Genomic DNA, 14588 nt, shown 5'->3' on the forward strand with positions numbered 1-14588 from the left:
AGAATCTTTTCCTAAACCTTTTATTACTAGAAGTACACGTCTAGTTGGACGTTGGGATCGAAGCTCTGCCAGTGAATTACTGCTTCTCCCAATTAAATCTAATGCAGTGGTGGGGCCAAATGCATACTGTATGTGTTGTGGCTATTGATTTAAAAAAAAACAAAAAAACACACACGCTCATTTCAATTAAGACAACGGGAGCAACTACGTTTTTCTCATGCTAAACCCAGAGATATAAAACATAAATCACCAAACCTATATAATAAAGACCAGTATTATCAAACATTGATATGTCTCTCATTATACATGTACTCCCTGCTTCTGATTCATCCCTCATCATACAGACTGTGCATCAAAGAATGGCTAAAATGTCACAATTCTCACTAATTGCTTTAAAGCAGGAAGTAGAAAGTGTGCATAACAGACATATAAATGCCATCAACCACAGCCTCTATATAGATACTCTCCAATTAGCTCCAGCGGGCTTCCTGACAGGGGCCGCCGACTGCATCCTGGAGGTCACAGCAGTGGCTCCAACCAGAGAGCCAGGTGTCCGGATGCAACCAGGATTAGCGCTGTGCATCATTAAAACAGTCGTTCAACAGGCAGCCACTCATTTGGTGCTCTGGCACTGTAACTTAATCGACCCGATAATTAAAGGAGGTGTGGGCAGCATGTCTTTGTAATTTGAGCCTCTCCTCAGGAGATTAATGATGATGAATGTGAGAGATTTGGATTCTCATGACGCTTTATGAATAGGTGCAGATAGAGGAGTATACTTTATTTTTTTCATTCCATAAGTTATTCAGGGAAAGATAAATGATTGAATTTGTGTTCTTGATTGGTGCTCAAGAAGCCGGTGTTTCACCACCCATCCAGACAGCTTCTTCAGGGCTTATAGAGGTGACTATGACGACAACAAGATGTAGAAGTTGGTGGTCACTAATAGATGTAAGTGAACCTGAATGTCTTCATCCAGACAGAACCTAAAGAGACCTAATAACTCAGTACAGACTGTAATCTGCTCTATTGCACTATGTGGTATGTCCGCACTTAGATCCACTGCACCACTTATCACTGTATCACATTATATCACTTTATCACTTTATGCACCATATGTAAATCCAATCCTGTTGTTCTATGTCAATTGTTGTCGTCTATCATATCTTACCTCTTATTTTTATCTTATTATCTTAATATTCTTATGCATGCCCCTAAAGCCTTATAATTTAAAGTTTATAGCTTATTTTTATCTCAACTCTGTGTTAATTCCTAGTTTGTGAACCTGTTTACAAGCAATAGCAATAAAAAACGATTCTGATTCTCAAAATAAGGAGAAAAGACACTCCATGTTGCACACAACATGTTGCCCACTGGCACTGTTTTCACAAGTTTATTTTTACAGATATCTTTTAAATTGAAGAAACAAATATCTGTGCTTTCTGTGAGCGGCTCACCTCTCCTAAGACCTAACTGTAACCTTATGGGAGCGGGGACGTTTCAAGCTCGTCTTCATAAAGATGTTGACTAAAGGCAGCCAAATATAGTATTTAAATAGGTTAGGTCCTCATACAAATCCATTATTTGATTATCATTACAAAAATTTTCTGTTTGTTGCTGGTCAATAGGAGCATGTTTTAAATTGCTGGCAACAGTATAATCCAGAATGCTACGCAGTGTGCCTTACTAACTCATACCTAGGGTCTTAAGCAGAGCACTCCCTTACATCGGAAGATAGTCTTAGGGCTCTCACAAAGGTAAACAACCATTCACTATCACACCATTTGGAGTCAGTAACACATAAATGTTTTAGTATTTAACTTTCCTTCTAACTGAGGAAGCTAAAATAAGCAAACATCCTGCAGAGCGGCTCGTGGTAAACATTCCCCTCTGTGCTATCCAACCTTAAGCTGAACAGCAGTGCTCCAGCGGGGGGAGTTACACCGCAGGGGAGTCATGTGGACCCAGCCTCCAGGTGATACCCCAACACTACTGTCTTACACTGCTCAGCTCTCTCCTCCTAGCATTGCAACCACTCAATTTTGTTACATCATGAGTTTGCCCAGTAACAACAAGACTATGTGTAACCTTGGTTACTTAGTTCGACTTTGTTGTGATCCAAGGTGTGTATTTTTTATTGTGATTACTACTTAACAATGAAATTCAAATGTTTCTGCAACTGTAACACTAAATTTACTCGATTCTCGTTGCACCTGTATATCCTTTTGATTCTTACTCACTGTTGACGCATCCTGTTGTTCACAAATGTTCATGCAGCCTCTCTAGTTTGAACTCGCGGCCCCATGTAATCTCCATGTGAACCTTTTTGTCGCTGTTGTTGATACAATTAAGCTGCAAAATACGACAAATCTTAAAAACCAGAGGATATTTAATTTGCTTATAAAATTGGTTAGCACTTTACAAGCACAACAATAACATGGTGAGGCATAACCACTAGTATTGATATACTACACGATAATTACATAATAACTACATATCTGCCATTGTAATACATTTTATAGTAACATTAATGTGAACCCTAATCCAATGTGAATACTATAAATTACCAGGGAACATGGTAAGTATTTTTACTCCTTTATTCCTGTTTCTATTTCTATTAAAATACTAAACTGTAAAGTAAAGCACGACCCATAGACCGACCCATAGACCCCCACATTTTGTCCTTGGATGTTTCGATAGCAACCGCATCACCATCATAACCATCACGATCTAGACAGCACAAAGAGAACAAAGGCTTTAATATGAAGTGATGCTTTATATCTGAACTTTCGGAAATGTCACCGCATACTCAGAGGTAAAACTTGCGTTAATTCCACAAACCCTGGCCTATTACAAGTGTTTAAGAACATGTGCCAAGTCTGAAATAATTGGGCTTGGGCCGAGTGGAGCACTTTTTAATTACCCAGTCATGGCCTCAGTCCTTCAGGAGGGGCTTAGCTCATTACCAAACTTTCCCGCTAGCAAGCAGCAAGGTCAAACGTTCAAAATGAGCGTCAAGTCAGTCCCTACAGGTGCTCCTAGGAGCGTATATACAGTAGCTCATGAATAAAGACAGCGGAATGAGTGAAGTTGAAAGGAGATGGTGGAGCCGTCTCGAGGGGAACTTTTTTTGTTGTTAAAAGTTTGTAAGATGTCCAATCGCTGAGCTCTCAAAGGACTGCACCAAATTATACATGACAAAGTAAGTAAACGGCAACTTTATCCGGCCAGAGCTACCTGTATATTAGATTTATTTTGTCCATGGTTTTTTGAGTTAATGTTATTGTCATTTGCATATTTGTTTGGGACTGTGCATGTCAATACGCCACCCCAGACTGCAGACATGGCCTGATTTGTATATGTTACACTAACACACAGCTGAGATCAAACCTCCAACCTTTACTGTCAGGTCCAGAAATATTGGGACATTGACTAAATTCTTATGTTTTTGGCTCTTTAAACCACCCACAGTCGATTTCAAATGAAACTACGTGTACTTAAACTGCAGGCTTTCAGCTTTCATTTGAGAGTATTTACATCCAAATCGATTGAACGGTGTAGGAATTACAACCGTTTGTATGTGAGCCTCCTGCTTTTCAAGGGACCAAAAGTAATGGGACAAGTGGTGGTTCCATGGCCCGGTGTCTGCTCTTCTCTCATTATCCCATTTATAAGGAACAGATGGGACGTCCAGAGTTGATTTCAAGTGTGATATTTGCATTTTGGATATTGTTGCTATTCAAGCTATCACTATCAGTGAAGCAAGCCATTATTAGTCTGAAAAAAATCAAAACAAAACCATTAAACAGTTAGCAAACATACTAGGCGTGGCTAAATCAACAGTTTGGAACATTATTAAAAAGAAAGAACACACCGGTGAACTGAAAAACACCAAAAGACCCAGAAGACCACGGATGACAAATGTCGTGGATGACCAAAGAATTCTTTCCCTGGTGAAGAAAACCCCTTCACAACAATAGGTCAGATCAAAAACACTCTCCAGGAGGTGTGTGTGTGTGTGTCAGTCAACTATAAAGAGAAGACTTCACCAGAGAGAATACAAACGCTTAACCACAAGGTGTAAACCACTGGTCAGCCTCAAATACAGGAGGCTGATTAGAGTTTGCCAAAAACATCTAAAACATCTGAAACAACATCCTAGGACAGCTGAAATAAAGATCAACTTGTACCAGAGTGATGGGAACGGAAAAGTATGGAGAAAGAAAGCTCATGATTCAAAACATCCCACCTCATCAGTGAAACATGGTGGTGCAACATCATGGCATGGGCTTGTTTGGGAACTGGATCCCTTGTATTTATTGATGATGTGACTGTTGACAAAAGCAGCAGGATGAATTCTGAAGTGTTCCGGGCAGTATTATGTGCTCATATTCAGCCAAATGCTTGGACCCGCTTCACAGTGCAGATGGACAATGACCCGAAGCTACTGCCAAAGCCACCAAAGAGCTTTTTAAGGCAAAGAAGTGAAATGTTATTCAGTGGCCAAGTCAATCACCTGACATGAATACAATTGAACAGCATTTCACTTGTTGAAGACAAAACTGAAGGGAAAATGCCCCAAGGACAAGCAGGAACTGAAGACATTTACAGTAGAGGCCTGGGGGAGCATCACCAGGGATGAAACCCAGCATCTGGTGATGTCTATGCCTTACTGCCTAACTTTGTCCCATTACTTTTGGTCCCTTGAAAAGTGGGAGGCTCACATAGAAACAGTTGTAATTCCTACACCGTTCATCTGATTTGGATGAAAATAGCCTCAAATTAAAGCTGAAAGTCTGCAATTTAAGGACATCTTTGTTGTTTCAATTATAGAGGTTTATAGAGCTAAAAACATAAGAATTGAGTCGATGTCCCAATATTTATGGGCCTGACTGTAGATTATATAAAACACGCTGCCACTGAGCCACTGCCAAGTCGACCCATTCAAGGCGCATCATTGTGAAAATTCATCACAGCAAGTAATGTGTAGTCATGTATGAGCTGATGTGCTGCAGCGTAGAATGGTGACCTTGACCCTGGTGACTCGCAGCCTGGAACCTTTGCTTCTCAACCAATTACCACCCAAGACATTCATGGATGCACCTAACTCTTCTCTACTATCACCACAGCAGCATCGTTCTCTGCTTTCATCTGACATCTCTCCTTCTCCCTTCTGGATCTAAGCACCAAAACATACCTATTCAATAAACTACTCATCACAGCTCTCTGTCTCTCCCGGTTGGTGCGTTTTGGCAAACCTCCTCTACCGCAGTCGTCCTCCACCTGAGACTTTCATCTTTTATCTGTGCACATGCAGTCGCCTATGATTGGATTGAGCTCTGCCAAAGAAAAAGACTTCTCTCATTGAGTGGGCTGCTGAAGTTGATTAGCATTCAGGCCCCTTAATTGTACCGTGTGATGTTCAACAGGCCCCTCATCTGCATTCGTGATGGATGGAGCTTGGATCATTTTCCATTGAACTTTGGACGCGGCCGACTTCAGAGCTCTGGGGGCGACGAGAGAGAAGGGAAATGGGAAGCAGGAAGCGGGGTAAGGAGGGACCCCCGCACAATCAGCGGAGATTTCATCTCAAAAGCCCTGATTGTGGCCTGGCGTGGTGGATAATACGGTCGTCATCCATACAAGTATAGACAAAAGAAGGCACATAATATCACTACAAGAGCACGGAAAATCCATAAGTGAACATATACATAATTGTGGGAGAACAAGATGCACCTCTAAAACTGGTGACACTTGAAAGCATCTATTCACCATATCATCATGTATTAAAACATGAAATTAAAGGCCCTCTCTACTTGATAGTTTCCCATTACAACATACATATACAATCAGACGTTCCATGCATCTTCCTCCACTGATGTGTCCAATGTAGAGCCACCAGTCCTGACTCCAACCCCAATCCTAACCCCAAACAGTCGCCTGAAACCTAAGTCAGGGCAGAAAAGTATGGTGGTCGATACACAGAGCTATGAGCAACATCCAGCGAAGCAAACACAAGGCTTGTTTGTTCACCTGATTAATCCAGCGTTAAGCACGGATGACATTAGTATGTATTAGAGAGCGTAATGTGAGAGGAGGCCACTGAGGGCTTCATTAGCGCAACATACCTTCAGTTTATTTAGACAGCTCAGTGGAAATCTATAGTGAAGCCACTCGAGTGTGTGTGCCTAGCGGTGATCTGTCTGTAGACAGACTAGGTTATGGGGTTTTGTATTTCTTTATAAAGTGGTTAGCCATGCTATTGCATCTAAAATGGTCACATTATTCAAATTGCATTCATAGTCTGAGTGCCATCTTCTCCTGGGTGATCAGGAGACCAACAGAGAGGCAGTCCTTCAGTGTGTCATCTCAATATGAGGCTCGTCTACACAACAGTTATGCGCTTATGTGCCAAGGATTCATTTTGCAGACCACTTTTTGTAGCTTTTGTAGTTGGACAGTTAAGAGGTCTAACTGTAAATGTGTGAACTATAAGGCTGTATACAATACATATCACGATACATAGAGGAGAATTTCAAAACCAAATTAAAAGATAAAGCACAACTTGAGTTTACAAGCGCTTCTACTGCACATCTAAACTCAACATCATAATTAAGAATAGAAATCCTGTCATTTATATCATGTGTGTCTTTTTATAAGCTCCATACTGTATCTAAAAATGACATTGTAGTTTGAATCAATTGCAAGCAGTTTTGAATGTTATATCTTATATCTAGTGAAGGAAACCTGCATTTCAAATCAGTACAAGCTCGCAATAAACTGCTTTATCAGACGCTGTTTGTCCCCCCTTTTTGAACGTGGCCTTGAATTAAGCCCATCACTTATTCTACCATTTGAAAAAGTCAGATTCTGAATCATCCTTCAGTGTTCGGTGTGTAGCACAGCGGAGGATGACTTTCAATGCATATTGAATACTCACGATCTGCGCCCCAACGCAACTAACGTGAACCTTACAATTAATTCCAGCTAACTTTAAAGACAAGCCCAACATATTTTTTGCTTCATTTATTCACATACTGAAGAAACTAGGCTTTAAAATACAATCACTATCATACGTTATGCTTCATTGAAGGCCTTGTCAGGGAGGTATAATATGTCAGACTACCTGGGAGGCCACGGTACATTACATCTCAAGATAAAACCCCTTTATCATTATTTCATGGCTCTTTCTAAAAATTTCATAAAGAATTTCCTGCATCAACGACTGCCTGGCCAGACACTGCACTATATGACACAGCAAAAACGCTCTGGCCTCATAAACGTGCACGAGAGTGCCCTCACAGCCAGCCATCTTAAGGGAGACACTGGCCCAGATTGTAATTTAAGCAGGTCTAATAAATGGAGGGCTGGCAGTTGAACCCCGGCTTCCTCAATTGTAGACTGATGCTGTGTCCTTGGGCAAGACACTTCACCCACCTTTCCTGTGTGAATGTGGTGTTGGAGTGAGTAGTTAGTGGAGGTGGTGCTTCAGAGAGTCTACACCAGGGCTGTGGCTATGATAGCAGCTCACCAATTAAATGACCGATTTAACTGATGCATATTATTTTTTCACATTTTTACTACATGTTCAAACAGTCCATGTTCACAGAATAGCATTTTATAGGCCCGTGTATCACACTATGGAAGCAAGAAAGATGAAGTGCTTTGACCGAGGACACCATAGCAACAACAAAGGGAAAGAAAAAATGCTTATGAATATATTTTACATAGTACCAACCATTTTGACTGAAAACTTGACTCTTTGCCCTTAATCCGCTACTTCACATCATATTTGCTTCACAATAAACTACCATAGCATTCTACATTAAAATAGCTTTTACAGTACTATTCACAGTTTTTGATTTATTTCTACTCTATAACAATTCTGTAGCCTTCTTCAGTGGGAGCAAAGAAAAACATGACTCTCATGGTTGTGTTGAAATCTAACTTGCCGTGCTTGAACACTTTGAACTCTTTTGGACTTCAAGGGGCCGAGCTCGCTCACCTGTACTTTCTGACTGACTACCACATTCAGAAAAGATGAAAGAAGAATGTTTCAAAAGAGACTTCAGTTCACCACTCCCGCATCTCACCCCGACATGTTCAGTGCGCTCTTCCGGTTCTATTTAAAGGGGTGAAACAGCTGACTGAAACAAGTGATGCGGGGAGTCCATCCACCATCATCTTCACTGCATCTCCTCTTTGAATAATGCATGCTGCTCACTGCATGCATCAGCAGCACATGCACAAGCCTCTCTGGCAGTTCCTCTCCTCTCAGCCAGGCTACAGGCACCCCATCTGTGCTCCGAAATAGAAGTGAAGAGTGCTGGAACAGCGCCCCCGACTGTAGAGATGGGATATGGCATTCTCTAATGTTTCCATAGATGCCTACAAGGTTCTGTATTTCCCGACTTTGTACCTTCTACAGGTCTGCATGGAAACTACTCACTCAGGTATGCACGGGTGGGAGATGAAAGGCATACCTAGAAGCTCCATGCATTTTAACACACCGATCACAGCACAATGTTCTTTCTCTTCTCGCTGTGTGCCTCCTGCAGACTCAACTGAAAGGCCACAAGGCAGGATTTCTTTGGGTTGTCAGTGAATGCCTGGGAAATTTTGTTCACCACGTTAAAGTCAAAAATAGGACCCATCGTACACCGTGCATGAGTAGAGAACATTAGCAGCAGGTTTTAGACCAACTGTATTAACCATTAATGTAAAAATCTGTTCGTCAGATCTGCACTGTAATATTAACATGTGTGAAATCTGTGTCATATATTGTCCTTCTGTGGCTATATTATTATTATATTATATTATTATATTATATTATAGATATCCAGATCCAGATGTTGTGAAGATAATATTTTAACGCCTATTCATTGAGCAATAAACCAATTAAATTCAACAGTTCTGATTCAATCATGTTTATCCAGAATATTCAGAGCTGTAAAACACACTGCTTATATTTACATTAATACTAATAACAGTTAGTTATTGACTATTTTCTGCAAGGTTACAGTAGTCTGTCTTCATCACGTTGGGTGGGTTGAACAGACTTTGAGGCGTTGGCAGATTAGACAGCTGTCAGTCCAGTGCTCAGTGGAGCATTGGGACTGATGATTGGACAGTTAGTTGTCTATCAATACCTGACGTAGAGCCTTGGGCTACTATGACGATACAATGTATCCGGAAAGTATTTTGGAATGAGGCTGTAACATGACAAAATGTGGGAAAAGTGTAGGGGTGTGAATACTTTAAGGGTGCAATGTCGATGCTATAGTACAGGTCTGACTTCTACTCATCTCAGCTCTCATTCAGTTACAAATCAAAATGACATGAGCTTTCCATTGTCTGAAAGCAGCCTGAATATTATCTATATTCGCTGGGCTATCTCAAACAAGACCTTTGGCCCGCCTTCTTAACCTCTGAAGACGTCTATGCACTCTAATAAAAACGGCTTTTCAATTAGCACCTATCTGACGTGGCCACGATAGCACAAAACCAATTACACGGCAGGCTGCAGATAAATCCTAATCCACATAATAGGTCTGATAATTTTCCTTTTTTCTTTTATTCCCCTGTCGCAGCCGCCTTGGGGCATTGTGATGTTGTGCAAAGCAGGACGTGATAGCAGCGAGGACACATGTGCGATGCCGTCTCATCCAATCAGATCGCAGCGTGGCTTTGTTGAGGAAAAAAAAAAAAAAGGTGTTGATGACAAGGTGTGAAAGTTAGAGCCTGCATCTTAAGTATAGACTTGTATGTTGCGTCTTTAATAATAACGCACTGCTGGTAATTTTGCTTCCTAGAAAATACTATTTTGAGAAATTGTAGCACCCCCACTATTTCCAATCAAGAGCAAATCACAGCAGCGAGTTTAAAGTTTGAAGTGTTACTTCTGTGTCTACAAATCGTGTTGAAATAACTTTTGCAAGTTTGAAAGGAACTACCATTTTTTTTAGCCAGGGAAATTGCGGTAGACATTTTTCTTTCTATCCTCAGACCTGTAGCTTTGCAGGACATCACCAGCTACAATACATAACCTGGAATATTCCACAATGTGGCTTTAAGTAGTTATAGACTCAACTTATATAGCGCTTTTCTACCTTTATCAGGCCCAAAGCGCTTTACAGTAAGGAACGATTCACCCATCCACACTCTCATCCACACTCCAATGTGTCTTGCACAAGGTGTGGTTATGGCCCAGCTAACTTAAGTCATATGTTTTGGGGTTGTCCCACACTTAATTCTTTTTGGGGTGGAATATTTGTAGCAATTTCATTTGTATGTAGGAAAAATATTGCACCAAATTGTGTTACAGCTTTGTTTGGGGTTGTTCCACCAATTATTTTTGTAATGGGGCATCAGGCCTGTGCAACAGCTTTTATAACATTACTGGCAAGACGTTTGATTCTACTCAATTGGGAAAAAAATGCTCCACCTTCTTTAAAGGGCCTAATGGAGGAAGTCATGTCTCATTTAAAATTAGAACATTTACGACATACCGTGAATGGCTCCCTCCAAACATACTACAAGATCTGGCAACCATTCCTCAATTTTTTTAAGTCTGATTTCAGAGTATAGCCCTTATCTCTTTACTTACTTTCTTTCTACCTATTGTATCATGTATGTAACCATTTTATTCACTAACAATATCACTTATGCTTAATTAGATGTTTCCCTTTTGTTTCATCTGTCTTTGTCCTTATTTGTGAGCACCGACTGCTGCTGTTGTATTGTTATTGTTGTTTGTGTTTGTTGTTCTTAAATTTAAAAACAATAAAAAGATTTGAATAATAATCAGACACGCAGACACTGGAGGCAAGTAGGGTGAAGTGTCTTGCCCAAATGACACAACAACAGTGTGCATTTGCGGGAGCTGGGATTCAAACCCACGACCTTCCGATCATGAGACGACCCGCCCTACCTACTGCACCCCCGTCTCCGTAGAAGCCTTTGCTTATGACGCCACAGAGGGAATAATGGCTCTGTGTGTCTGTGTGTCTATTGTAGATGTTATTCAATGATTACAGTAGTAGGAAGCAGTAGCTGAAGTAATAATAGTCACCCACAACTCTGCACAGAAACAGCAGTAGGAATTGTGTAGCAGCGGCATAAATTTCATGGCCTATGCATGTCACACAGTGAATATAGTAGTGAATTGTTTATGCACGTCTTTGAAAAGACACTATTTAGCCTATATTGTCTTGCAATAGAGCTTGTTGCAAATCAGTAAATAAGAACAATAGCAGTAACAAAGCAAAGTCATACACACTGAGTTGAACTCATACTGATTCTCATGAGCTTCCTTTCTGTTTAGCCTTGAAGCCCATCCCAGCATTGTTCTGACTTTGAGGGAGTGAATGCGCTCAGACTTTTCAGTTTGAACATAATTCATGAATCCATGAGCACAAGTCTGAATGATTTCATTTGGTGAGGCTTCAGTCGCTCTCTGCCTGTGGAGTCCGAGGCAGTATATGAGGCAGGAATCCCACTGAACCATAGCAGCTATTAACCTCCAGGCCTGCTAGCTTTGATAACATGGACAGACCACTAATTACACACTAGTATCGCTGCGAAAGAGATAGCATTTTTAATTAAGAGAAGTAGCAGGAAGCTAAATTGGTTGTCACCTTTACAAACGTGTTTTCTGGTTAAGTATTTGGGTGGCTTTTTTGAAAGTTAATTAAAAATATTTCAGATTTTTAGGTCATGTTTGACGGCATATCAAACTGGCTAAATTGGCGTCACACTATTTTTTTCTTTTTTTGGAACTAAGTACAAATTGTGGCCAAATAAATCCAGACACAAGTGGTCAGTAAAGTAAAAAAAACATCGGTAACACTTAGATCACAGCACACGAGTTCCATGTGCAGGCGCAGGGAACAAGAAAGTAATTACACATGTAAATACAGGTATTTAAACATTAAAGTGTAAGGTGTAACAAAGGTGTACAACGTTTAACAAAGGTGTTTGTGGAATGTCAATTTCACCCAAAACTGTAGCTGAATATACTTAGTACATAGTTTTTGTATTTTTGATGAATTTACACAGTAAAAATCGTTGAGTAATATCATGATTTTCGGAGAAATTTAGATTAAATGTCAGTTTGAATCCAGAAACCCTCTCATGGGTAACTACACATGAGCACGAGCTGTAATCTAAACTGAGATGCTATGTACCTTTATTACACCCTGTTACGCATACACCTGCATGTTGTACACCTTCATTACTCTCCGAACACAGTTATTGAACCTTGCACTTAAATGTGTAAATACCTGTTACATGTGCAATTACTTTCTTGTTACCTGGTACGCATCTTGTTATGTCATAACCTATACCCACAGAAGCATGGCCAGAATTCTGTGGTAAATTTTCCTTTGAACTATCAAATGCAGATGTTTGATGAAACAAAAACTTGCACAAAAGTCAAGGCCTTCCCTGTAAAAGGTGAATCTTTATTTAACTTACGTGGAGGCCTTATTCAATAACTCAGTCACTTGGTTGAAGCCACAAAATGTGTCCAGCACGTTGTGAATCTATTGAAAAGTGCCTGTGTTGCAGTATAAGGCACTTGTGGAAATGGAAAACCTCACAATTCTTCTGAAAACATACACTCCCCAACACAATGCAAATTTGCATACCATTTCACTTGAATCTCATAAACAAGAAGCCATTTTCACTACAGTATACTCTGGTGGCCCGGGGAGAGAGAAGAGACAGGATTCTAGAGGCATTTATCAAATATAGCAATTTGCTTAATGGACCTTGACAAAGCCATTGGCGCTCTTTATTTAGATGCAGATGACTTACTCCAAACTGGCTTCTACTGTCACTGTACGGCTGCTGTGAGAGCAGGGGCACCGAGCCCCCGTGTCTTCAGACTGACACATCCTGACCCATGGTCACAGAACTATACTGTACTGTCTCTTTGAGAAATTAGGAATAGCGCACAGTCATTGTTGTCCATATACCTGGAAGAGAAAAAAAATCTGCCTAAAAGCAACTTCCTTGGTCTGAACTTAATTTTCCGAAACCTCTAAACATGCCACTCAAGAGCACTGGAGCTGTAATGGAAGTTTCAAATGTCCATCTTTAAGCAGGACAAAAATGCAGACACATATTTGTTGGATATTTTGTATTCAATAATAGTATTGCTAACAGGATGGGTTTAAAGCTGCAGGAGCTGATAAGCATGCAGCGAAGTATTCTGGAAGGCTTGTCACAAAACTCCACAAAAACAGTGTGTAAGAATGTATGGATTTTGTGATACGCTACAAGAATATGGAAATAGCCTTTTTCCCCCAATAGGCACAGAATACACCAGCAAGGTACGCCATTAACAGCTGCTCCTCAACGACTGCTGTTGTTGTTTTTTTTTACACAACTACAGTTATTCTTATTGCTAATACAATGGTTCGACCACTGCTACACAACAACTACTACAACAACTACTTTATTTCATAAAACTCATCAGAGCTTCTATCGAGCATTATATTTCCACTACACTTCTACAACAACTACTTCTCTCCGAGCACAACTTTTCAGACCTGGACCCGCAATATCACTATGCAAACAATCAGGGACTCGCAGCAAAAACAAATAAATAAAATACCGCCACTTAGGGAACCACTGACTGAGCACTATGTACTATCACTAGTACTATTCAGCCTAGGATTGAGCGTATAGAACTTTTTTTTTTTTTTCTACACATTATTTGGAGGTACTGTAAGTTTAAGTAAATTGCCAAAATGTTCCACATACTGTAGAAAGTCCAATTGTCTGCTTGTCTCCAGTCTCACTTTTATTATTACACATGTTTGCGTATCTTTGCATTTTCATATATAGTGTGTAGTTTAGTATGAGGTAGGATAATATGCCAATTTTGAGTTTATCACCGTTCATGTATACCTAAAGCAATCTGCTGCTGCTCAGACTTCATACCGCATCTGAAACTAGTTCCCCAAGTGCAGCAACTCAGGCCAAGTATAAATGCAACTTTAAAAAAAAAAAAAAAAAAATTAAATACTAAATAATTTTAAAATGTAAATACTCTACATTACTGCATTCGGATGCGCTGGTGATCTAGATGCAGTTATCAGTAATGATCCGGCAGTTTAGTTACTGCTAATATTAAGGACGTTTTTGCATTTTACCAAAAAAAAAAGGACAGACATTCAATATAACATTCATTCTCCATAGCCAACTTCAATGGTGACGTCTAAGCGTGTATTTTGCAATTTGAAAAGATTGCTTATTTCTCCAAAATTGATTTTATGTCTGACAGACTGAGGCTGCTATAATTTCATTTGAAAAATAATCTGTGATGGCACATTAAGTTCTTGTTTCTTCACTGTTACTAGGCCATTTAAACAGTTAAAATGACATTACACTTCACATCATTTAGATTATACTATGTAAATTAGCACAATGGCTTTCACAGCTGAGCAGACCAAAGGCAAACAGTTGAAAAAGGTTTTTCGTATGTTTACCGTAAATCTTCGAAGACCTGACATGGTGAATAGGATTAATTTGACGTTTTGCTTTTAGACAACAGCATGGGGTCCTTTAAGTCCTGAGCGCAG

This window comes from Gobius niger (assembly GCF_951799975.1).
Source record: "Gobius niger genome assembly, chromosome: 9".
Classification (NCBI taxonomy): Eukaryota; Metazoa; Chordata; class Actinopteri; order Gobiiformes; family Gobiidae; genus Gobius; species Gobius niger.